A 23,917-nucleotide genomic window follows, 5' to 3' on the forward strand; every position below is an offset into this window, starting at 1 on the left:
TCTCGACCCATCAACGACGGTAAGCCGCGTCGAGTGGGGTCATTTCTTGGGAGGGAGACCACCGGGGAACACGGCGTGCCGGTGGCTGCTCTCTTCCTCTCTCCCTCTTGTTTTCCATTAACGCGGTATTTGAGTCTTTTTAATAAAATTTGTGTATTTTTAAATATTTTCTTTTACGCTGTTTCTAACTAGTTCGCCAAGGCGATAATTTATCTTCGGTTTTCTCTGGGTCTTTTTTTAATAAGTGGCAACATGAACCGTGCTTAATCGATAATTAGAAAAAGTAAGATCATAATCATACGGAGTTTCCTCCTGCACGCTTACCAGAACAGCTGTAGAGAAGTGTCATGAGATATGGCACTACGAATTGACCGTGGTTGCCGCGTAGTACGCGCCCCGGCATCAGCAACACAAAAACTCGTTTTTTCCAAACCATCCCGCTTTTAACAGTCCCCTATTTCTACAGCGATAGTACCGCAATCCTCGCTAGGTAACTCGATGTAAATAACTTATATGGTGTCCGTTTCGAGAACGGAGTTACCATGGTTTGGGAGGGGGTAATTTTTTTTAAAGGGGAAGACGTGTTGCCAACGCGAATGTCGAAAAGCGGCCGGCTGTGAACTCCTAATCATGTCTCCTGTTAGTAACGAAAGTGACTTAAAAAAATCATACCGTTGGTAACGTACGACAATTAAGGTAAAAATTACAAAACAAATCCGTCCGAATCTTCAAAATGATCTACTAGCCAATGACGACTTTCCCTCTTATGACGTCAGGAATATATATATATATATATATATATATATATATATATATATATATATATATATAAATGGTGTTTGATTTTAGATTCATTGAGCGAGGTGGGCCGATCCTGGAAGAACTGCAATACCAGGCCAACCCGTGGCGGAGGTGGAGCAAGCTCCGACCTCTCCGCCGCCGTCCAAAAATAAGTTTAATATCTTGGGCCCCGATGGGACCCGTATCAGATATTAAGCTGATAAGAACAGATACTGAATTTGTTTATTAATTTTCAGTCAAAATACAAATTTCTAAAATGTTCGCGGTTAATTAAATTAAATTAGCGCGTACATTGCTAAAAATTGTTACATTTTTCGTTTTTTTCCTAGGTTTGGTTTTTTTCCAACGTCGAGGTAAGTATTAATTGTTTTTTTTCTTTTAACATCACAAGGTGAGTATAATTATTTTTCTTAAAAATCTAATTGCTTTCAGGGTTAATAAAGTTAAAACCAGATAAAAGTGTAAACAGAAGTAAATGAATAAAAATGAGTTCTGCATAATTTAAAATTAAATTTTGTCATTACGAGATAAAAAGATTTAGTATGTTACGTATTGTGTATATACATCCTTCTCAGGTGTGTTTTTGGTGGCGGTGGCGAATGTCTTTTTCTCTTCGGCTTGTGTCTTTCCTTTCTTGGCGGCTTTGCCTGGAGAGTTGGGCATGTGTCGTTTTGTATATTTTTCCAGTTCTTGGTTGGCGAGCGTGAGAAACACCTGCTTCCGCCTGTCGTTCAATTCGTCTGTAGTCCTTAGGTATTCCATGAATTCTTTGAGTTCCTGCTGCGAGTAGTTCTTTATGTATTCTAGGTTTTTGGGACTGACATATAGGTCTCTGTTGTGGTCTTCGTTGATTTTCTCGGGTGCCTGGGGCGGGTCGACCATGTCCACTGCCTGGACGTGCTCTGACCTCTCTGTTGGTTCCATCTCCTGGCCTTCAGCGATTTTCCGCGCTTCGGCTTCCTTCCTAGCCTGTTTCACCTCGCATGAGGACACATTGTGTCCCTCCTTGTCGCAAAAGAAACATCTCTTTACGACTCCCTGGTAGTAGACCAGCGCTCTGCTGCGTCCGAAATAAAGAACATTTGGTATAGTTTTTTCTATTTTAATTTTAACCGATCTGTCGCCATTTTTTAGTCCTTTAAGTTGAGGGTATTCGTCGAGTCGGTGTGCTTTGATGGTGCCGTAATGTCGCATAGTGGTAAGTATGGAGTCCCATTGGATCCAAGAGGGTAGATTCTTGATGGTCACCCAGACGCCGTCATCTTCGACGCTGGTAAGTCGGCAGGGTTTAACGTTAATTTCAAGGTCGTTGTAGGAGAGCGCTTGTTGCAGGAGGGCCAGGGTCGTAAAAGTTATTAAAAACTTGTCTTTACCAACAGGTTGGAGAGTGTCGAGGCAATCAGAGCCGAGCTTGTCGTGGAAGGTCCGAGCGACGTCCAGGAATCCGGCGTCGACCTGAAGGTGAGCAGTGCGTTTTTTCACCTCCATAGCCATGATGGCTATGGGAGGATCGTCGGATGAAGGCAAGTCCCAGGAAGGAACAGCGTCGAGCAGCAGTGGCAGGAAACAGCCAAGTCAGGATACAGCGTGGAGACCAGGATCAGCAGCGACAGGTAAGTGTCAGCAGGGCCAGGACCAGGAACAGCAGCGGAAACAGGAACAGCAGAGGAACCGGAAACAGCAGCGGCAGAAACAGGAACAGGAACAGAGACGTCAGGATACCGGCAGGTAAGTCAGCATCGCAGGAACAGGCTGAGAAGCGTAAACGTCGCTTAACGGCCTTTCGGCCAAGATTTCAGCGAAATAGCTGGGAACAGATACTACACTTTGATCTTAGCCAAAAGGCCGAGAAGCGATAACCGGCAAAGGGGGCTTTGGTGGTTGAAAAAGAAAAAGAGTGAGATTGAGCATTCATATATTTCATAATTATGTTTAAGCAGATTGCTCGTGGCTGGAGATGACAGCGTGTATAACCATCACGTCTGACCAAAGAAGGCAACTTCTTGATTTCAAACAAAAAGATCGACGGCCATCGAGCGTTTTCAGCCGTCAACGGTAATATCACGTGGAATACATTGGTTCTCGACCCATCAACGACGGTAAGCCGCGTCGAGTGGGGTCATTTCTTGGGAGGGAGACCACCGGGGAACACGGCGTGCCGGTGGCTGCTCTCTTCCTCTCTCCCTCTTGTTTTCCATTAACGCGGTATTTGAGTCTTTTTAATAAAATTTGTGTATTTTTAAATATTTTCTTTTACGCTGTTTCTAACTAGTTCGCCAAGGCGATAATTTATCTTCGGTTTTCTCTGGGTCTTTTTTTAATAAGTGGCAACATGAACCGTGCTTAATCGATAATTAGAAAAAGTAAGATCATAATCATACGGAGTTTCCTCCTGCACGCTTACCAGAACAGCTGTAGAGAAGTGTCATGAGATATGGCACTACGAATTGACCGTGGTTGCCGCGTAGTACGCGCCCCGGCATCAGCAACACAAAAACTCGTTTTTTCCAAACCATCCCGCTTTTAACAGTCCCCTATTTCTACAGCGATAGTACCGCAATCCTCGCTAGGTAACTCGATGTAAATAACTTATATGGTGTCCGTTTCGAGAACGGAGTTACCATGGTTTGGGAGGGGGTAATTTTTTTTAAAGGGGAAGACGTGTTGCCAACGCGAATGTCGAAAAGCGGCCGGCTGTGAACTCCTAATCATGTCTCCTGTTAGTAACGAAAGTGACTTAAAAAAATCATACCGTTGGTAACGTACGACAATTAAGGTAAAAATTACAAAACAAATCCGTCCGAATCTTCAAAATGATCTACTAGCCAATGACGACTTTCCCTCTTATGACGTCAGGAATATATATATATATATATATATATATATATATATATATATATATATATATATATATGGTGTTTGATTTTAGATTCATTGAGCGAGGTGGGCCGATCCTGGAAGAACTGCAATACCAGGCCAACCCGTGGCGGAGGTGGAGCAACCTCCGACCTCTCCGCCGCCGTCCAAAAATAAGTTTAATATCTTGGGCCCCGATGGGACCCGTATCAGATATTAAGCTGATAAGAACAGATACTTTTAATTGTTTATTAAAAGCTTCGTTTTTTTTACATTTTTACAATTTTGTCATTTTTGTTCGCGTGTTAATTATTTTAATTTATCGCGAACAATCGTTAAAAGATAAAAGGAACATGGTTAAAAAATCGAGCAAAGAACTATGCTAAAAATTTTAAAAATTAAATTTAAAACATATTTTTTTCCTTTTTTAGTTTCTTTGGGTGGAGTGTAGCTGCGTCGTCGTTTATGCCAGTTTATTAGGATTTCAGAAATGTTTTCGAGGAGTTGTTCAGCTTGTTTTTTGAGAGAAGCGCTACTTGGGGATGATCGGGATTTGATTGTTTCAGAGAGGGCTATGAGTTGGTATTTTGAAAACTGTTGAAGGTCGGGCAGCATTCCATACTCCCAGGTTGACGGATCGAACTTGAGGGTGGTGGCGGAGTTGGTTATATTTTTTCTGATTATCTTTTCAGGTTCATCAGGCTGTGGTGGAGATTTCAAGGCGTCGGAGTATTGGCTGGTTTGGACTGGAGGTTCTACTTTCTGTTTGGAGGGTTCTGGTGACGTCAACGACCAGCTCTCTTCAGAGCTTTCCGATTCGTCGGCTAAGGTAAGTATTTTTGTATTACGTGATTGATTTTCTTCTAGGTCATCTTCTTGAGTTGCGGCGTTGGTGGTAGCAGTCTTCAGGTGAGTAGGTGTGGAGCTTTTGGTGGTTTCAGGATCTATTGGTGGTACGTGATTTTCTTGTTTTCTTTGTGTTTCCATCGTCGAGTGTTTCTTCGCTTCACATGCAGAGGCCACATGCCCCTCCTGGTCGCAGAAGAAACACTTCTTTGTGACACCAGAGTAATACACTAGTGCCCGGCTTCTTCCAAAATAAAGTACGTTAGGTATAGTTTTTAGCATCTTGATTTTTACCGATCGATCCCCGTTTCTGACTCCTTTTAGTTCTTTGTATTCATCGAAGCGATGTATTTTTACTTCTCCGTACTGCTTCAGATTGGTCAAAATTGCATCCCATTGGAGCCATGATGGTAGGTGTTTTATCGTCAGCCAGACGCCGTCATCGTCAACGCTGCTGATTTTACAGGACTTCTCGTTTATCGTTATTTCGCCATAGGAGACGGCTTGCTTCATGAAGGCCAGGGTTGAAAAGGTAAGAAAAAATATTTCTTTACCAATAGGTTGTAGGGTCTCGATGCTGTTGGGTCCAAATTTTCCGTGGAAGGCCCGAGCGACATCCAGAAATCCGGCGTCAACTTCGAGCCGGGCAGTCCGCTTCTTCACCTCTGCAGCCATGATGGCTTTAGAGGGGTCGTCAAGTGAAGTCAAGTCCCAGGAAGGAACAGCGTCAAGTGGTGTTGGCAGGAATCAGCCAAGTCAGGATACGACGAAGTGACCAGGAACAGCAGCGACAGGTAAGTGTCAGCAGGACCAGGACCAGGAACAGCAGCGGAATCAGGAACACAGGAACCGGAAACAGCAGCGGCAGCTTCAAAAGCAGGAACAGGAACAGGAACGACAGGATACCGGCAGGTAAGTCAGCATCGCAGGAACTAGCTGTATAGCTGGAAAACTCGCTTAACGGCCTTTCGGCCAAGATTTCAGCGAAATAGCTGGGAACAGATACTACACTTTGATCTTAGCCAAAAGGCCGAGAAGCGATAACCGGCAAAGGGGGCTTTGGTGGTTGAAAAAGAAAAAGAGTGAGATTGAGCATTCATAAATTTCATAATTATGTTTAAGCAGATTGCTCGTGGTTGGAGATGACAGCGTGTATAACCATCACGTCTGACCAAAGAAGGTAACTTCTTGATTTCAAACAAAAAGATCGCCGGCCATCGAGCGTTTTCAGCCGTCAACGGTAATATCACGCGGAATACATTGGTTCTCGACCCATCAACGACGGTAAGCCGCGTCGAGTGGGGTCATTTCTTGGGAGGGAGGGAGACCACCAGGGAACACGGCGTGCCGGTGGCTGATCTCTTCCTCTCACCCTCTTTTTTTTCATTAACGGGGTATTTGAGTCTTTCTAATAAAATTTGTGTATTTTTAAATATTTTCTTTTACGCTGTTTCTAACTAGTTCGCCAAGGCGATAATTTATCTTCGGTTTTCTCTGGGTCTTTTTTTAAATAAGTGGCAACATGGAACCGTGCTTAATCGATAATTAGAAAAAGTAAGATCTTGATCATACGGAGTTTCCTCCTGCACGCTTACCAGAACAGCTGTAGAGAAGTGTCATGAGATATGGCACTACGAATTGACCGTGGTTGCCGCGTAGTACGCGCCCCGGCATCAGCAACACAAAAACTCGTTTTTTCCAAACCATCCCGCTTTTAACAGTCCCCTATTTCTACAGCGATAGTACCGCAATCCTCGCTAGGTAACTCGATGTAAATAACTTATATGGTGTCCGTTTCGAGAACGGAGTTACCATGGTTTGGGAGGGGGTAATTTTTTTAAAGGGGAAGACGTGTTGCCAATGCGAATGTCGAAAAGCGGCCGGCTGTGAACTCCTAATCATGTCTCCTGTTAGTAACGAAAGTGACTTAAAAAAAACATACCGTTGGTAACGTACGACAGTTAAGGTAAAAAATTACAAAACAAATCCGTCCGAATCTTCAAAATGATCTACTAGCCAATGACGACTTTCCCTCTTATGACGTTAGGAATATATATATATATATATATATATATATATATATATATATATATATATATATATATATATATATATATAAATGGTGTTTGATTTTAGATTCATTGAGCGAGGTGGGCCGATCCTGGAAGAACTGCAATACCAGGCCAACCCGTGGCGGAGGTGGAGCAAGCTCCGACCTCTCCGCCGCCGTCCAAAAATAAGTTTAATATCTTGGGCCCCGATGGGACCCGTATCAGATATTAAGCTGATAAGAACAGATACTGAATTTGTTTATTAAAAAATCAAATTTGGTACAGTACCCTTGTCATATATTCCTGTTTTTTAAGTTAGTTTAAATTAAAACAGGTCAATAATTAGTCACAAAAAATAAAAGGTAGAAAACTAATAATTTCACAAAATTAAAACCGAGGTTTACGTATAAAATTTTAAAATTTTAATTTTAAGATTTCCCTTTTTTCACTTTTTTTATTGGAGTCGTGCTGTTACGGCGTTTAGGATAATTTTGGAGGATGGATGTGATGTCGTTTTTTATATAGTCTATTTGCCAGGTGATGTATGGGGTGCGGCTTGGAGGTTCTCGGTTAATGCGTTCTAACAGTATTTGGAGTTCTTGTTTGGTGAGTTTCTTAAAATCTTGTTTATCCCCCAGTTCCCAGGTATTTGGATCCCACCTGGGACCGGTGGCTGTAGTGGTCTCGTCGTTGCTGCTGTCGGATTCGGATTGTTCAGGGTCGGTGCTTGTTGTTTCGGGTTTATTTTCAGGTTCATCTGGTTGTGGTGGAGATTTCAAGGCGTCGGCGTATTGGCTTGTTTGGACTGGAGGATCTGGGTTCTTCTTGGATGGTTCGGGTGACGTCATCGTCCAGCTCTCTTCAGAGCTTTTTGATTCGTCGGCAGCGGTAAGTATAGGTAAGTTACTTGTTTGATTTTCTTGGTTTACTTTCAGGTTATCGTCTCGAGTGGTGGCGTTGGTGAGTATAGGTGTGGAGTTTCTGGTTATTTCAGGATCTTTGGGTAAGTCGTCGTTGGTTCGGGGTTTTGTCTTCTCGGTCGTCTGGTTATTCTTTTTTGCGTCGCAGGCAGAGGCAATGTGCCCCTCCTGATCACAAAAGAAGCACTTTTTTGAAACACCTGGGTAGTAAACCAGGGCTCGACCGCGGCCAAAATAAAGAACATTAGGTATAGTTTTATTAATTCTGATTTTTACCGCTCTATCTCCATTTTTGATCCCTTTGAGTTCTTTATATTCATCTAGGCGATGGGCCTTAATTTCGCCATATTGTCGTAAGTTTGTCAATATGGCATCCCATTGTATCCATGGTTGCAGATTCTTGATTGTCAACCAGACGCCGTCATCCTCGACGCTGGTGACTTTACAGGTCTTATTGTTGATCGTTAATTCTCCGTAGGAGACTGCTTGTTTCAGGAAGGCCAGGGTTGTGAAGGTAAGTAAGTAAGATTCTTTACCAACAGGTTGAAGCATTTCGATTGAATCGGATCCGAGCTTTCCGAGGAAGGTCTGAGCGATTTCCAAGTAGCCAGCATCGACGTCCAGTCGAGCGGTCCGCTTCTTCACCTCTGCAGCCATGATGGCTTTAGAGGGGTCGTCGGGTGAAGTCAAGTCCCAGGAAGGAACAGCGTCAAGTGGAAATGGCAGGAATCGGCCAAGTCAGGATACAGCGTGGAGACCAGGAACACCAGCGACAGGTAAGTGTCAGCAGGACCAGGACCAGGAACGGCAGCGGAATCAGGAACAGCAACGGAACCGGAAACAGCAGCGGCAGCAGCAGGAGCAGGAACAGGAACAGCAACTTCAGGATACCGGCAGGTAAGTCAGCATCGCAGGAACAGGCTGAGAAGCGTATACGTCGCTTAACGGCCTTTCGGCCAAGATTTCAGCGAAATAGCTGGGAACAGATACTACACTTTGATCTTAGCCAAAAGGCCGAGAAGCGATAACCGGCAAAGGGGGCTTTGGTGGTTGAAAAAGAAAAAGAGTGAGATTGAGCATTCATAAATTTCATAATTATGTTTAAGCAGATTGCTCGTGGTTGGAGATGACAGCGTGTATAACCATCACGTCTGACCAAAGAAGGTAACTTCTTGATTTCAAACAAAAAGATCGACGGCCATCGAGCGTTTTCAGCCGTCAACGGTAATATCACGCGGAATACATTGGTTCTCGACCCATCAACGACGGTAAGCCGCGTCGAGTGGGGTCATTTCTTGGGAGGGAGGGAGACCACCAGGGAACACGGCGTGCCGGTGGCTGATCTCTTCCTCTCACCCTCTTTTTTTTCATTAACGGGGTATTTGAGTCTTTCTAATAAAATTTGTTTATTTTTAAATATTTTCTTTTACGCTGTTTCTAACTAGTTCGCCAAGGCGATAATTTATCTTCGGTTTTCTCTGGGTCTTTTTTTAAATAAGTGGCAACATGGAACCGTGCTTAATCGATAATTAGAAAAAGTAAGATCTTGATCATACGGAGTTTCCTCCTGCACGCTTACCAGAACAGCTGTAGAGAAGTGTCATGAGATATGGCACTACGAATTGACCGTGGTTGCCGCGTAGTACGCGCCCCGGCATCAGCAACACAAAAACTCGTTTTTTCCAAACCATCCCGCTTTTAACAGTCCCCTATTTCTACAGCGATAGTACCGCAATCCTCGCTAGGTAACTCGATGTAAATAACTTATATGGTGTCCGTTTCGAGAACGGAGTTACCATGGTTTGGGAGGGGGTAATTTTTGCGAATGTCGAAAAGCGGCCGGCTGTGAACTCCTAATCATGTCTCCTGTTAGTAACGAAAGTGACTTAAAAAAAACATACCGTTGGTAACGTACGACAGTTAAGGTAAAAAATTACAAAACAAATCCGTCCGAATCTTCAAAATGATCTACTAGCCAATGACGACTTTCCCTCTTATGACGTCAGGAATATATATATATATATATATATATATATATATATATATATATATATATATATATATATATATATATATATATATAAATGGTGTTTGATTTTAGATTCATTGAGCGAGGTGGGCCGATCCTGGAAGAACTGCAATACCAGGCCAACCCGTGGCGGAGGTGGAGCAAGCTCCGACCTCTCCGCCGCCGTCCAAAAATAAGTTTAATATCTTGGGCCCCGATGGGACCCGTATCAGATATTAAGCTGATAAGAACAGATACTGAATTTGTTTATTTGAAGTACAAAAAACAAGTTACAATTCCCGCGGTTACTTATTAATTAAATTATCGCAGAAAAAGTTTACAAAATTCAGAAGAACTGTTAGCGTCATTACAGGTAAGTTACTGGCATATTTATGTTTTTGCTGGTATTATTGTAATCAAGAAAATATCTTTGTTACAAATTGTCAAATTAAAGAGTTTTTTTAACTTTGTCTTAATTTTGTTGTTTTGTTTAAAAACAACCATTTTAACGTAATAAAAAACTAAAGGAGTTCCCTCGGAAAAATAATACTAATACATTGATCTTAATTATATGAACTTTGAGAAGTGAATTATCGGATTAAAAAATAACTGCTTAGGTAATTGTACACACAACAACAAATTTGCACTGATCCCGAAAAGGTAACAATTGTTTAGTGCATATAAATATGAGTTTATCACACCAAGACAAAAACCCCATTAAGGGGAAAAAATTGAACTGAGCCAAATAGAGTACTATAATTATATAGTTCACAAAAATAAAAATAATTTTGCACTAAAAAAAAACCCTATACATGGGAAAAAAATTGCACGGAGCCTGGTAAGATATATGGTTGCACAAGATAAGTAGATGCGCATAAGTGCGCCTACATAACGAAACTAGAAAAAAGCTCCACCTAGAGGAGTTAATACAATAACTCTACGCCATTGCCTTTTAATATAACTATAGGGATGGTGACGTCACACCATTTCGTCTCGAAATCGGGCCGCTGGAGGCGCTGTAGGTCTGCCCGCGCCCGTTTTAAAATCTGAGTACGAACTCGTTCGTTTACAATTGATGCAGTTACAAATTTACTCTCAAAAAGTTTGGCATTTCGAGCCTTCCATACTTGGAACTTAATTTCAGCTAAAACAATATTAAATACATAGAGAAGTGATAATGAAACAGGTAGAGGAGCATGATAAAGAACACTTTTAACAGATAAAAATTTTAAGTTAAAAAATTTGCGCAGATGATTTAAAAGGAGTTTGGCGTTGGTGCATTGATACAATAAATGTACTAGCGATTCGTTTTGGGTGCAAAAAGGGCACACCCGAGTTTTACTTATATGACGTGTGAACAAAATGTCCCGCACAGGAACGGCGTCGTATACCACTTTGTACAGGAAGTCCCGACGGGTTCCTTCGATGGAACGATTTCCAACGCGTTTAAAGATAGTTCTCCAGTTAAGGTGGGGTTGGAGAGATACAGTTTTTGGTACGTATTTGTTCGCTACCCTGCGACTTATGTCAGCGTTACTCAAATCTAATAGCGTTTTATTCGCCTTTAAGGTTGGTTTGACGATTAGGGCAGTAACTTTTGCGGCGACATAGTTGGCGCTAGTTTCCGCTGCATGTGGACTTCTAAGATCTAATTTTAGACCAAACACTGTTTTGACGGCCGTCGAAAGATTATATGCGACCGACTTGTGGACAACGTGGATCTCAGTTTTTAGGCAGCTGATAACTCGTGACAACGTGAGAGATGCTATGATGGTGTTCAGGTGGGGAATGCCAATTCCCCCTTCCTCGACTGGTAAGTAGAGTGTTTTCCTATTAATAAGTTCAGTTTTCTTGTTCCATAGGAACGAGAACATCGTTTTTTCCAGGTCGACCAGCGTCTTCGAGGAAAAATTCACGAGTGGTACAGGGTAAGTCAAGCGCGGCACCGCCACCTGGCGTAATAATTGCGCTTTACCGGCGAACGAAATTGACAAAGACTGCCAATTGGCGATAGTGTTTGTAAAGCGTGTTTTAAAAATATTTTCATTTAAGGGGTCAACACCAGCAGCATTAAAAAGAATACCCATAATTTTCACTGGACCATTACTTATGATAAAAGGTTTGTGTTCGGAAGAGTCGGTATGCCCAACGCCAAGTCTAATTATTTTTGTTTTTTCCTCATTTAATTTGCTCCCTGACATAGCACAGAATTTTTCAGTTTCTAAGGCAATGACGTTAATACCAGATAAGTCGGATTCGACACAATTTATATCGTCGGCATGAGCTGCGAATTTCAGAGCGTCCTCGATCGGGGCACCCGGAGAAGGGAGGCCGCGAATAGAAGGATTTAAGCGTAAGTTAAACAGTAATGTTTCTATTGATAAAACAAATAAAATGGGCGAAAGTGGACACCCCTGCCTTACACCCTTATTCACGGAAAAAGCACCGCTCAGGGAGTTATTAAGTAAAATGTTGCTCGTGTTGTTTTTATATAAAATTTTGACAAATGATATAAAATTGGGACCGAACCCAAACGAAGTTAAAATGTTAAAAATAAACGAGTGATCCAATCGATCAAAAGCCTTATTAAAATCGATTGCGAGCAGATAACCCGCTTGGCGGCGCTCTTTGAGGGAAACAATAGTATCTCTAAGTAAAGTTAAGTTATGTAAGGGCAGACGCCCTTTCACCCCACAAGACTGGTTTACACCAATTAATTTTGGTGTAACGGCCTTTAGACGATTCTCAAATACCTTAGCAATTAAACGTCTATCGACGTTCAAAAGCGTAATAGGGCGCCAAGACCCCACGAGATGCCTACGTACCTCGTCTTTGCATAACAGGGAGATAATACCTGTCTGCATTGATGGGGGGAGGGACCCTTCTTTGAGAGCGGAATTGACTACCAGGGTAAGTATGGGGCCAATTATAGCCCAAAAGGTTTTGTAAAAGGCGACGGTCAAGCCGTCAGGACCCGGCGCTTTGCCGGCTTTAAAGGACTTCAGGGCATAGAGCAATTCTCCGTCAGTGACGTCATCCTCTAAAGGCGTGCACTCTTCCTTCGATAAACGAGGTAAATTAGGAGGACACTCAAACTGTCCTACACTGTCGGCTTTATACAAATCACTATAGAAATCTACGAAGGCGGCCTCGATGATGCCAGGGTCATTACTCCTGACTCCATCGACCTCGACCTCCGCAATCTCCACCCGCTTGGAGCCCCCTTTAAACTGGAGGTAAAACTCCGCGGAGAATCGCTCTTCCCCGGCGATGGCCACCCCGTCCCGGAGACCAGTCAAATACTTATACTGTTCATCGTACTGCTCCTGGAGGCGGGCCTGAAAGTGCTCCTCAGCGGCAACAGCGAAAGTGTTGCGCTCAGGGGCGCGACTCAAAAGCCCCAGGAACCATCTATACACTGACATAGCCTTCCGTTTTTCGGCCGCCAACGCCTTCCCCTTGGTCCTCACAAACCCGGCAATACTAGTTTTAAAGGAGTCCCAACCGCCCACCGTTGTGACATTTCCCAGAAGTGACCGGATCATATCACCGATCTCAACGCCAATGCCACTCTCGGGGTGGAGAAGCTTGTCGTTCAAACGCCAAACCCCCCTCCCCCGAGAAACCCCCCCACCGATACAGAGACACACTTCTAGGAGCGCATGGTCCGACCACTGAACAGCTAAGATATTAGCATTATCAAAAGTTACAGACGAGGTGTTACTTATATAGATACGATCTAATCGACTTCTGACACTATTATTTCCCCAAGTGAAACCCGGAGTGTCAGGATACAGGTGTCGCCAAACGTCGATAAGTCCCAAGGCCGAAGTAATCCCATTCAATTTCAACACACTAAGGTCAGGGTAAACATTGCCACCCTCCCTATCCAGGGTCGGATCGAGTACGCAATTAAAATCACCGCCTAAAATTAAAATATCATAACGGCCATCTAAAAAGGTGTACAACTTGTGAAAAAATAACTTTCTCTGGGCGGGTATACAAGGTGCATAAATATTCAAAAAACGGATTCTAATATTAGATACTATAACATCGACACTGATAATACGGCCATCATAGTCAGTGCGAAAACTCTTTATGTAGGATTTTAAATAGTCTTTAAAAATCAACATAACCCCGCGCGCACGGTTCGAACCCTGGCTAGAGTAAACACACTCCGAACAAAACTGTCGACGTAGAGACCGCCAATTGTCTGAGTCTAATATGTGCGTTTCTTGTAAGTATAAAACGTCTAATTTACTTTGGGTAAACATAGCCGCCACACGCAATTGTTTGTTTATATCGCGCATACCATTGATATTTAGAGTTCCCATATTAAGATTAAGCATTCAAGGTTAAAAAATAAAAGCTATATAAAGGCAAAAGTTAACTACTATAAAAGTCAAGGAAGTGTTCAATTACTTGCTTTTTTTAGGCAAGCCTCCTGGAAGCTCAGAGGGACCTCTCTTGTTTGCTTTAGGTGCTCCTGAAGTTTGACGTGGCATTCCAGATCTCCCCGCCGTCGGAGAAGGCTGAGGTGACTTCGAATCTGTTGTAGGATCTTTCGTCACTGCGTTCGCGTATGAACCGTTGCCCGGGATAATTCCCGTTCCTAAGTCCCCTTGTTTTGGAGACGAAGTTGGCCCCGGAGAAAAGTTCTCCAAGGCTGATGAGTTGCTGCCATCCATTTCGAAGGACGTATTCTCCGGCGTCAAGGTAGATTCTTCCCCAATCACAGCCGCTGAGTCAGGAGCGACGTCTTGTGGCTGCACGTTGATAGGCGTGGATTCACCCACGACCTCGATTTCTTGTTCTCCACGTTCTTCGATACCTTCATTGCCACCACGGGCCTTGGATTTGCGCTTTGGACAATCACGAACCTGATGGTTGTCTTTTCTGCAGTAAAAGCACATACGGTGCACTCCTTGGTACGAAATTTGCACCCGATGGCCGCTAATAGTCATTAGGTTTGGGATTGGGCTTTTCATTTTTACTTCCAGGCGACGAGTCCCGTTGCGAAGGCCCTTGAGCGGCCCCTTCTGGAACTGTTCCCATGTCTGTGCAACTACTTCACAGTATTGGCGTAGAGCGTTCTTCAAAAACGCGAGCTCCCACCAACTAGGTGCGTCTTTAATGGTCACATACGATACGGGGTCAGTAACACTGACAATGTTCAAATGTCTTTCACCGACAATAATTCCGGCCTCCACGGCTTTTTGATGGCTGTCTTTGTCGGAAAACGTAATCTGAGCCTCCGATTTTCCCAAGATCTGGAATACGACGATATTCTTGACTCCAACTAGAGCGAACAAGGCCGAAGCTAAGTCCTCCAGAGCAACTCCTTCAAACTTAATTCTTGCAGTAGCTTTCTTTGCGGCAGCAGCTGAGGGAACAGGCATGGTCGACATCGTAGAAGGCATGGTGACCAAGCCCCAGACGTCTGGATAGATGGATGGGTGGCGGCCCGGGAACGCCGGTGAAGCGAACCACGAGTACCACAGTCGATATTAGAACCGGATGACCAGAGAGATTAGCAGGAACGGCACCGGAGTGGCACCGGGTCAGGAACGGAACAGCACTGGAGCAGCGCAGAACCGGGTAAGTGCCAGGTAAAACGCAGGTAACGTAACTTCTCGTCTCAGACTAAGATCGCGGTATAGCTCCGGGCTTGCCTTGATACTACACTTTGATCTTAGCCAAAAGGCCGAGAAGCGATAACCGGCAAAGGGGGCTTTGGTGGTTGAAAAAGAAAAAGAGTGAGATTGAGCATTCATAAATTTCATAATTATGTTTAAGCAGATTGCTCGTGGTTGGAGATGACAGCGTGTATAACCATCACGTCTGACCAAAGAAGGTAACTTCTTGATTTCAAACAAAAAGATCGACGGCCATCGAGCGTTTTCAGCCGTCAACGGTAATATCACGCGGAATACATTGGTTCTCGACCCATCAACGACGGTAAGCCGCGTCGAGTGGGGTCATTTCTTGGGAGGGAGGGAGACCACCAGGGAACACGGCGTGCCGGTGGCTGATCTCTTCCTCTCACCCTCTTTTTTTTCATTAACGGGGTATTTGAGTCTTTCTAATAAAATTTGTTTATTTTTAAATATTTTCTTTTACGCTGTTTCTAACTAGTTCGCCAAGGCGATAATTTATCTTCGGTTTTCTCTGGGTCTTTTTTTAAATAAGTGGCAACATGGAACCGTGCTTAATCGATAATTAGAAACAGTAAGATCTTGATCATACGGAGTTTCCTCCTGCACGCTTACCAGAACAGCTGTAGAGAAGTGTCATGAGATATGGCACTACGAATTGACCGTGGTTGCCGCGTAGTACGCGCCCCGGCATCAGCAACACAAAAACTCGTTTTTTCCAAACCATCCCGCTTTTAACAGTCCCCTATTTCTACAGCGATAGTACCGCAATCCTCGCTAGGTAACTCGATGTAAATAACTTATATGGTGTCCGTTTCGAGAACGGAGTTACCATGGTTTGGGAGGGGGTAATTTTTTTAAAGGGGAAGACGTGTTGCCAATGCGAATGTCGAAAAGCGGCCGGCTGTGAACTCCTAATCATGTCTCCTGTTAGTAACGAAAGTGACTTAAAAAAAACATACCGTTGGTAACGTACGACAGTTAAGGTAAAAAATTACAAAACAAATCCGTCCGAATCTTCAAAATGATCTACTAGCCAATGACGACTTTCCCTCTTATGACGTCAGGAATATATATATATATATATATATATATATATATATATATAAATGGTGTTTGATTTTAGATTCATTGAGCGAGGTGGGCCGATCCTGGAAGAACTGCAATACCAGGCCAACCCGTGGCGGAGGTGGAGCAAGCTCCGACCTCTCCGCCGCCGTCCAAAAATAAGTTTAATATCTTGGGCCCCGATGGGACCCGTATCAGATATTAAGCTGATAAGAACAGATACTGAATTTGTTTATTAAAAATTTCAATAAAATACAGTACCCTGTCAGATAGTTCCTGTTTTTTAAATTAGTTTAAATTAAAACAGGTCATTAAATAGATATAAAATTTAAAAAGTATAAAACTAATTAGTTCATAGAGATAAAACAGAGGTAAAGTTTAAAATTAATAAAAACTTCAACGTGAAGATTTCCCTTTTTTGGTTTCTTTGGTGGGAGTGGTACTGCGTGGGCGTTTTTGGTAGTTTTGGATTTCTAATTTAATTTCGGCAAAGTATTCGGCTATGGACCAGTTAACATTACCGTCCTGGCCATAGGGTACTGTCTTGATGTGTTCGATAAGCATATGTAGTTCTTGTTTGGTTAAATGTTTTATAGGTGGTCTCGTTCCTGGTATCCAGGTCGTAGGATCATATGGAGGTCTGGCTGTTGCGGTGATTTCTTTTGAGGTGGTACCGGAGTCGGAGGAGTTCTTTTTTGGTTTGCTGTTTGTTGATTCAGGTTTAGGTTCGTCGGGTTTTGGTGCTGTTTTCAGGGCATCGGAGTATTGGCTGGTTTTGACTGGAGGATCTGGGTTCTTCTTGGATGGTTCGGGTGACGTCATCGTCCAGCTCTCTTCAGAGCTTTTTGATTCGTCGGCTGCGGTAAGTATGGGTAAGTTTCTTGTTTGATTTTCTTGGTTTTCTTTCAGGTTATCGTCTCGAGTGGTGGCGTTGGTGGGTAAAGGTGTGGAGTTTCTGCTTATTTCAGGATCTTTGGGTAAGTCGTCGTTGGTTTCAGGTTTGTCTGCCATCTGGTTTTTCTTCTTCTGGCAGGTAGAGGCTATATGCCCCTCCTGGTCGCAGAAGAAACATTTTTTCGCGACGCCGGTATAATATACCAGCGCCCGGCTGCGTCCGAAATAAAGAACGTTAGGAATCGTTTTATTAATTTTTATTTTTACCGATCGGTTGCCGTTTTTGATTCCTTTTAGCTCTTTATATTCATCTAGGCGATGTGCCTTTATGTCTCCGTACTGTCGTAGGGTCGTCAAAATTGAATCCCACTGTATCCATGATGGGAGCTGTTTGATGGTTAACCAGGTGCCGTCATCCTCGACACTGGAAATCTTACAGGATGCATTGTTTACCGTTATTTCTCCATAGGAGATCGCTTGTTGTAGGAAGGCCAAGGTCGTAAAAGTGAGTAGAAAGCACTCTTTGCCAACAGATTGCAGCGTATCAATACTGTTGGGTCCGAGTTTGTCGAGGAAAGTACGAGCAACATCCAAGAAGTCGGCGTTAACTTCAAGGCGAGCAGTCTTCTTCTTCACCTCCATAGCCATCGTGGCTATGAGAGGATCCGCAAAGTAGAGAAAGTCCAAGGGAGCAGCGTCTCACACAGAAAAGGATTCCAGGAGCAGCGACGTCAGGTAGGTTTTTCTTTTTTCAGGAACGGGCAACAGAGCATCAGCGGATCAAATCGGCACAGGAACGGAACATGCAGCAAGGCAGGCAAACTCGCCTTATAGGCGTAGAAACACTTCTCGCCCCTCGACTAAGATCTCGGAATAATACTGCAGAACAGATACTACACTTTGATCTTAGCCAAAAGGCCGAGAAGCGATAACCGGCAAAGGGGGCTTTGGTGGTTGAAAAAGAAAAAGAGTGAGATTGAGCATTCATAAATTTCATAATTATGTTTAAGCAGATTGCTCGTGGTTGGAGATGACAGCGTGTATAACCATCACGTCTGACCAAAGAAGGTAACTTCTTGATTTCAAACAAAAAGATCGACGGCCATCGAGCGTTTTCAGCCGTCAACGGTAATATCACGCGGAATACATTGGTTCTCGACCCATCAACGACGGTAAGCCGCGTCGAGTGGGGTCATTTCTTGGGAGGGAGGGAGACCACCAGGGAACACGGCGTGCCGGTGGCTGATCTCTTCCTCTCACCCTCTTTTTTTTCATTAACGGGGTATTTGAGTCTTTCTAATAAAATTTGTTTATTTTTAAATATTTTCTTTTACGCTGTTTCTAACTAGTTCGCCAAGGCGATAATTTATCTTCGGTTTTCTCTGGGTCTTTTTTTAAATAAGTGGCAACATGGAACCGTGCTTAATCGATAATTAGAAAAAGTAAGATCTTGATCATACGGAGTTTCCTCCTGCACGCTTACCAGAACAGCTGTAGAGAAGTGTCATGAGATATGGCACTACGAATTGACCGTGGTTGCCGCGTAGTACGCGCCCCGGCATCAGCAACACAAAAACTCGTTTTTTCCAAACCATCCCGCTTTTAACAGTCCCCTATTTCTACAGCGATAGTACCGCAATCCTCGCTAGGTAACTCGATGTAAATAACTTATATGGTGTCCGTTTCGAGAACGGAGTTACCATGGTTTGGGAGGGGGTAATTTTTTTAAAGGGGAAGACGTGTTGCCAATGCGAATGTCGAAAAGCGGCCGGCTGTGAACTCCTAATCATGTCTCCTGTTAGTAACGAAAGTGACTTAAAAAAAACATACCGTTGGTAACGTACGACAGTTAAGGTAAAAAATTACAAAACAAATCCGTCCGAATCTTCAAAATGATCTACTAGCCAATGACGACTTTCCCTCTTATGACGTCAGGAATATATATATATATATATATATATATATATATATATATATATATATATATATATATATATATATATATATATATATATATAAATGGTGTTTGATTTTAGATTCATTGAGCGAGGTGGGCCGATCCTGGAAGAACTGCAATACCAGGCCAACCCGTGGCGGAGGTGGAGCAAGCTCCGACCTCTCCGCCGCCGTCCAAAAATAAGTTTAATATCTTGGGCCCCGATGGGACCCGTATCAGATATTAAGCTGATAAGAACAGATACTGAATTTGTTTATTTAAATTCGTAGTCAAAAAAATACATTTGTTCGCGTTATTAACTTTTAAATTAGCGCGAACAAAGCTGTATACATTTACAAGTTACAAAATAGAAAGAATAATTTCCTTCAAGGTTTCTGTTTATATAGGCAGAAGCGCCAAGTTAATTGTTTACGGGTAAAGATACCTCAAATGGTGAGTATGTACTTTTTTAGGGGCATACAGGTAAGTATATATTTTTTTTTTTTTCATTATTTAACTTTTTTACTTTTTACAGGTTGGGTTAATTTCAACGTTAATAACTTCAAAGCTAGCCTAATTGTAAACCAAAGCATAATTTTCTTTTAAACATTAGGGTTTAACAGGTATATAGAAATATTTACATGAACTTTTTAGGTAAGCTAACATACATAAGAACCTATATGAACTTTTCAATTAACGCGAAAATTAGTCTTAAAAATTAAGACAAGCCAGAATATTAAAAACATGTAAAGTTAAAAGCAAATAAAACCCAAGCTATAAAATGTCACCATTGATATTGCACGTATTTATTAAACGATTGTTAAAAAACCCTTTATACTAAAAGACTTCAACTTATTAAAAAAGTCAAGGTACTTAAAAGTGACTTAAAATATAATTACAGTCCTAGCATAGATCTTGTTTTTTCCCTTTCTTAGGGTGACTTGTAGATGGAGAACTCGGTGAACGTTTCTTGTGCTTTTGAAGATAGGCGCGTGCCTCGGTTAATGCGTCTTCGCGCCATTTAAGGAGTCGTGGAGGCGTTGCAGGCAAGGCCTCTGCACGACGGCAAAAGTCCTCAAGTTCCTGCTCGGACATTTCCCAATATTTCCAAACTTGTGCATAATTAAATCTTTTTGTTTTTTCAGGTTTTTTCACCGCCGGAGAGGATTCTGGATTGTGTTCTTGATGAGATGCTGTTTTCACTGCATTGGAATAGCCGTTGGCCTTTTCTGGTGTGCCGGAAGACCCTGGCGGAGAGAGGCGCCAGCCATCTTCGCCCTCCTCGAAGCTTCCGGTTCCTGAAGCTTCATCGTCCATTTTTTCCGGGTTATCGTTGGCGGCCTCGTTTGCTTCTGGTGAAGGTGCGGAGTGCCTCAAGTTTTCAGGATCATCGTGTACAGGGTTCTGGCCTTGAAGTATTGTGCTCTCTGGAGTCGTTCCAGCCTTCTTTTTTTTCTTCGGACAATCCCGAACCTGATGACTGTCTTTGCGGCAGTAAAAACACATGCGTTGGACGCCTTCATAAACGAGTTGGATTCGGTGTCCACTGATGGTCATCAGGTTCGGGATTGGACTCTTGATTCGGACTTCAAGACGGCGGTTACCGTTTCGGACATCCTTCAGGGGGCCTTGTTGGAAGGTCTCCCACGTCTCAGATATCACTTCACAATAGCTTTTGAGATTGGCTTTTAGGAACGAGAGATCCCACCAGCTAGGTGCATTTTTAACTGTGACTTGAGTCACCGGATCGGCAATGCCCACGATGTTGAGGTGTTTCTCGCCGATGATTATTCCGGTATCCACCGCTTTCTGGTAGCAGATAAAGTCTTTAAACGTGACTTAGACTTCCGCCTTCCCGATCATTTGGAAGACCGTAATACACTTGGGGCCAATGTGGTCGAAAAGGCCAAGAGCCAAATCTTCTACGGCGACACCGTCGAATTTTATACGTGCAGTGGCCTTCTTTGAGGACATAGAGGAGGACTGCGATGCTGCTGGCAAGGACTGCACGGCAGGCATGGCTACGTTGGTGGTGACCGCCGAAGCGGAGACCGGAACTCAGGAACTGTTGGTTTGTAGCAAGCGGCAACAGGAAAACAGGAACAACCGCCGGAACTGGAACTGGGCTGGAGACAGGAACGGCAGCGACTGACGATTCAGCGTAGCGGAGAGCAGGCAAACTCGCTTAACAGGCGTAAAAACACTTCTCGCCCCACGACTAAGATCTCGGTATAGCACTATTGAAAACAGATACTACACTTTGATCTTAGCCAAAAGGCCGAGAAGCGATAACCGGCAAAGGGGGCTTTGGTGGTTGAAAAAGAAAAAGAGTGAGATTGAGCATTCATAAATTTCATAATTATGTTTAAGCAGATTGCTCGTGGTTGGAGATGACAGCGTGTATAACCATCACGTCTGACCAAAGAAGGTAACTTCTTGATTTCAAACAAAAAGATCGACGGCCATCGAGCGTTTTCAGCCGTCAACGGTAATATCACGCGGAATACATTGGTTCTCGACCCATCAACGACGGTAAGCCGCGTCGAGTGGGGTCATTTCTTGGGAGGGAGGGAGACCACCAGGGAACACGGCGTGCCGGTGGCTGATCTCTTCCTCTCTCCCTCTTTTTTTTCATTAACGGGGTATTTGAGTCTTTCTAATAAAATTTGTTTATTTTTAAATATTTTCTTTTACGCTGTTTCTAACTAGTTCGCCAAGGCGATAATTTATCTTCAGTTTTCTCTGGGTCTTTTTTTAAATAAGTGGCAACATGGAACCGTGCTTAATCGATAATTAGAAAAAGTAAGATCTTGATCATACGGAGTTTCCTCCTGCACGCTTACCAGAACAGCTGTAGAGAAGTGTCATGAGATATGGCACTACGAATTGACCGTGGTTGCCGCGTAGTACGCGCCCCGGCATCAGCAACACAAAAACTCGTTTTTTCCAAACCATCCCGCTTTTAACAGTCCCCTATTTCTACAGCGATAGTACCGCAATCCTCGCTAGGTAACTCGATGTAAATAACTTATATGGTGTCCGTTTCGAGAACGGAGTTACCATGGTTTGGGAGGGGGTAATTTTTTTAAAGGGGAAGACGTGTTGCCAATGCGAATGTCGAAAAGCGGCCGGCGGTGAACTCCTAATCATGTCTCCTGTTAGTAACGAAAGTGACTTAAAAAAAACATACCGTTGGTAACGTACGACAGTTAAGGTAAAAAATTACAAAACAAATCCGTCCGAATCTTCAAAATGATCTACTAGCCAATGACGACTTTCCCTCTTATGACGTCAGGAATATATATATATATATATATATATATAAATGGTGTTTGATTTTAGATTCATTGAGCGAGGTGGGCCGATCCTGGAAGAACTGCAATACCAGGCCAACCCGTGGCGGAGGTGGAGCAAGCTCCGACCTCTCCGCCGCCGTCCAAAAATAAGTTTAATATCTTGGGCCCCGATGGGACCCGTATCAGATATTAAGCTGATAAGAACAGATACTTTTAATTGTTTATTAAAAGATTGTCGTTTTTTACATATTTACATTTTTCATTTGTTATATATTTGTTCGCGGTTTTAATTAATTAAATTAGCGCGAACAATCGTTTAAAAAGGATCATTGTATAAAATTCGAGAAGAGAACTATGTTAAAATTTTAAAAACTAAATTTAAAACATATTTTTTCCTTTTTTAATTTCTTTTTCAGGAGTTCCACTACGTCTTCTTTTGGGATAGTTTTTCAGGAGTTCGGTAATTCTTATGACGAGGTCTTCTGCTGTCCGGGTTAGGCTGATTGAACGTGTGGGGGCTCTGGAATTGATTTTTTCGAGGAGGGCTTGTAGTTCGTTTTTCTTCAGTAGGTTAAGGCCTGGCACCTCGTTATAATTCCAGTCTAATGGATCGAATCTTGGTCTGGTTGTGGGGCTGTCATGTTCGTTGGTGTCAGATTCGTCTTCAGGTTCGGGTTCTAGGTCATCGTGGTGTGGTGGTGATTTCAAGGCGTCGGCGAAGGAACAGATTTTGGCTGGAGGATCTACGGTCTTTGGAGAAGGTGTCGTCAAGTAAAAACTTTCGTTGGAGGTCTTGGATTCATCTGCCTGGGTAAGTACTTTTTTTTTACTTGTATATTTTTCTTTTAGGTTGTCTTGTACGGTGGTCTCGCTGGATTCCGGGTGCTTGGCTGGTGGGCTAATTACTCCGTTAGACTCTGGAGGCTGGCGAGCCTTTTTCATCTTTTTCGGGCAATCCCGAACCTGATGCGTGTCTTTGTGACAGTAAAAACACATTCTCTGGACTCCCCTATAGGTGATCTGGATTTGATGTCCATTGATGGTCATCAGGTTCGGGATTGGCCCCTTGACTTTGACTTGCAGGCGTCGAGTTCCCGTGTATAGATCTTTCAGAGCCCCTGTCTGGTAGGTCTCCCAGACTTCCGAGATGACGTCACAGCAGGCTTTCAAGGCATTTTTGAAGACAGCTAAATCCCACCAGCTCGGTGCATCTCTTACTGTTATGTAGGAGACAGGATCTGCCACCCCAGTGATATCTAGCTGCTTGTTGTCGACGATGATGCCACTATCGACGGCTTTCTGATAGCTTGCAGTATCTCGGAAAGTGATCAGAGCTTCGGACTTCGATACCATTTGAAAGACGGTGATTTTCTTCAGGCCGACGTGGTCGAAAAGAGCTTGCGCTAAATCTTCCACGCCGACGCCGTCGAATTTAATACGGGCTGTGGTAGCCTTGAGTGCAGAGGCTGGAGCAGGAGCTAGCTGATTAACAGCCGTCGATGTCGCAGGAAGCATGGTGGCTGGCTTTGACGTCAGGATTGCGGCGTGGTGATTGGAATCGCCAGGCGGCGATCCCTGGAGTAGTGG

General features: G+C 43.3%; 5 non-coding genes and 7 pseudogenes across 5 annotated transcripts; all 12 read right to left on the reverse strand.

Moving 5' to 3' along the window:
* Positions 1-858: 858 nt before the first annotated feature.
* Positions 859-1,046, reverse strand: LOC149931144 (U2 spliceosomal RNA). Its single transcript, XR_016476520.1, has one exon. It is a non-coding gene; the product is annotated as a U2 spliceosomal RNA (small nuclear RNA).
* Positions 1,047-2,514: 1,468 nt separating this feature from the next.
* LOC149931145 (U2 spliceosomal RNA) lies at positions 2,515-2,658 on the reverse strand (annotated as a pseudogene).
* Positions 2,659-3,739: 1,081 nt separating this feature from the next.
* LOC149931146 (U2 spliceosomal RNA) lies at positions 3,740-3,919 on the reverse strand (annotated as a pseudogene).
* A 1,523-nt stretch (positions 3,920-5,442) lies between these two features.
* LOC149931147 (U2 spliceosomal RNA) lies at positions 5,443-5,545 on the reverse strand (annotated as a pseudogene).
* A 1,103-nt stretch (positions 5,546-6,648) lies between these two features.
* Positions 6,649-6,834, reverse strand: LOC149931148 (U2 spliceosomal RNA). Its single transcript, XR_016476447.1, has one exon. It is a non-coding gene; the product is annotated as a U2 spliceosomal RNA (small nuclear RNA).
* A 1,522-nt stretch (positions 6,835-8,356) lies between these two features.
* LOC149931149 (U2 spliceosomal RNA) lies at positions 8,357-8,500 on the reverse strand (annotated as a pseudogene).
* Positions 8,501-9,584: 1,084 nt separating this feature from the next.
* LOC149931150 (U2 spliceosomal RNA) lies at positions 9,585-9,772 on the reverse strand. Its single transcript, XR_016476475.1, has one exon. It is a non-coding gene; the product is annotated as a U2 spliceosomal RNA (small nuclear RNA).
* A 6,499-nt stretch (positions 9,773-16,271) lies between these two features.
* LOC149931151 (U2 spliceosomal RNA) lies at positions 16,272-16,458 on the reverse strand. Its single transcript, XR_016476427.1, has one exon. It is a non-coding gene; the product is annotated as a U2 spliceosomal RNA (small nuclear RNA).
* Positions 16,459-17,886: 1,428 nt separating this feature from the next.
* On the reverse strand, positions 17,887-18,028 carry LOC149931152 (U2 spliceosomal RNA; annotated as a pseudogene).
* Positions 18,029-19,143: 1,115 nt separating this feature from the next.
* Positions 19,144-19,334, reverse strand: LOC149931153 (U2 spliceosomal RNA). Its single transcript, XR_016476495.1, has one exon. It is a non-coding gene; the product is annotated as a U2 spliceosomal RNA (small nuclear RNA).
* Positions 19,335-21,183: 1,849 nt separating this feature from the next.
* LOC149931154 (U2 spliceosomal RNA) lies at positions 21,184-21,324 on the reverse strand (annotated as a pseudogene).
* A 1,061-nt stretch (positions 21,325-22,385) lies between these two features.
* Positions 22,386-22,563, reverse strand: LOC149931155 (U2 spliceosomal RNA; annotated as a pseudogene).
* Positions 22,564-23,917: the final 1,354 nt, after the last annotated feature.

The sequence above is a fragment of the Leiobunum rupestre genome, chromosome 9, assembly GCF_980474605.1.
Source record: "Leiobunum rupestre chromosome 9, qqLeiRupe1.1.hap1, whole genome shotgun sequence".
NCBI lineage: Eukaryota > Metazoa > Arthropoda > Arachnida > Opiliones > Sclerosomatidae > Leiobunum > Leiobunum rupestre.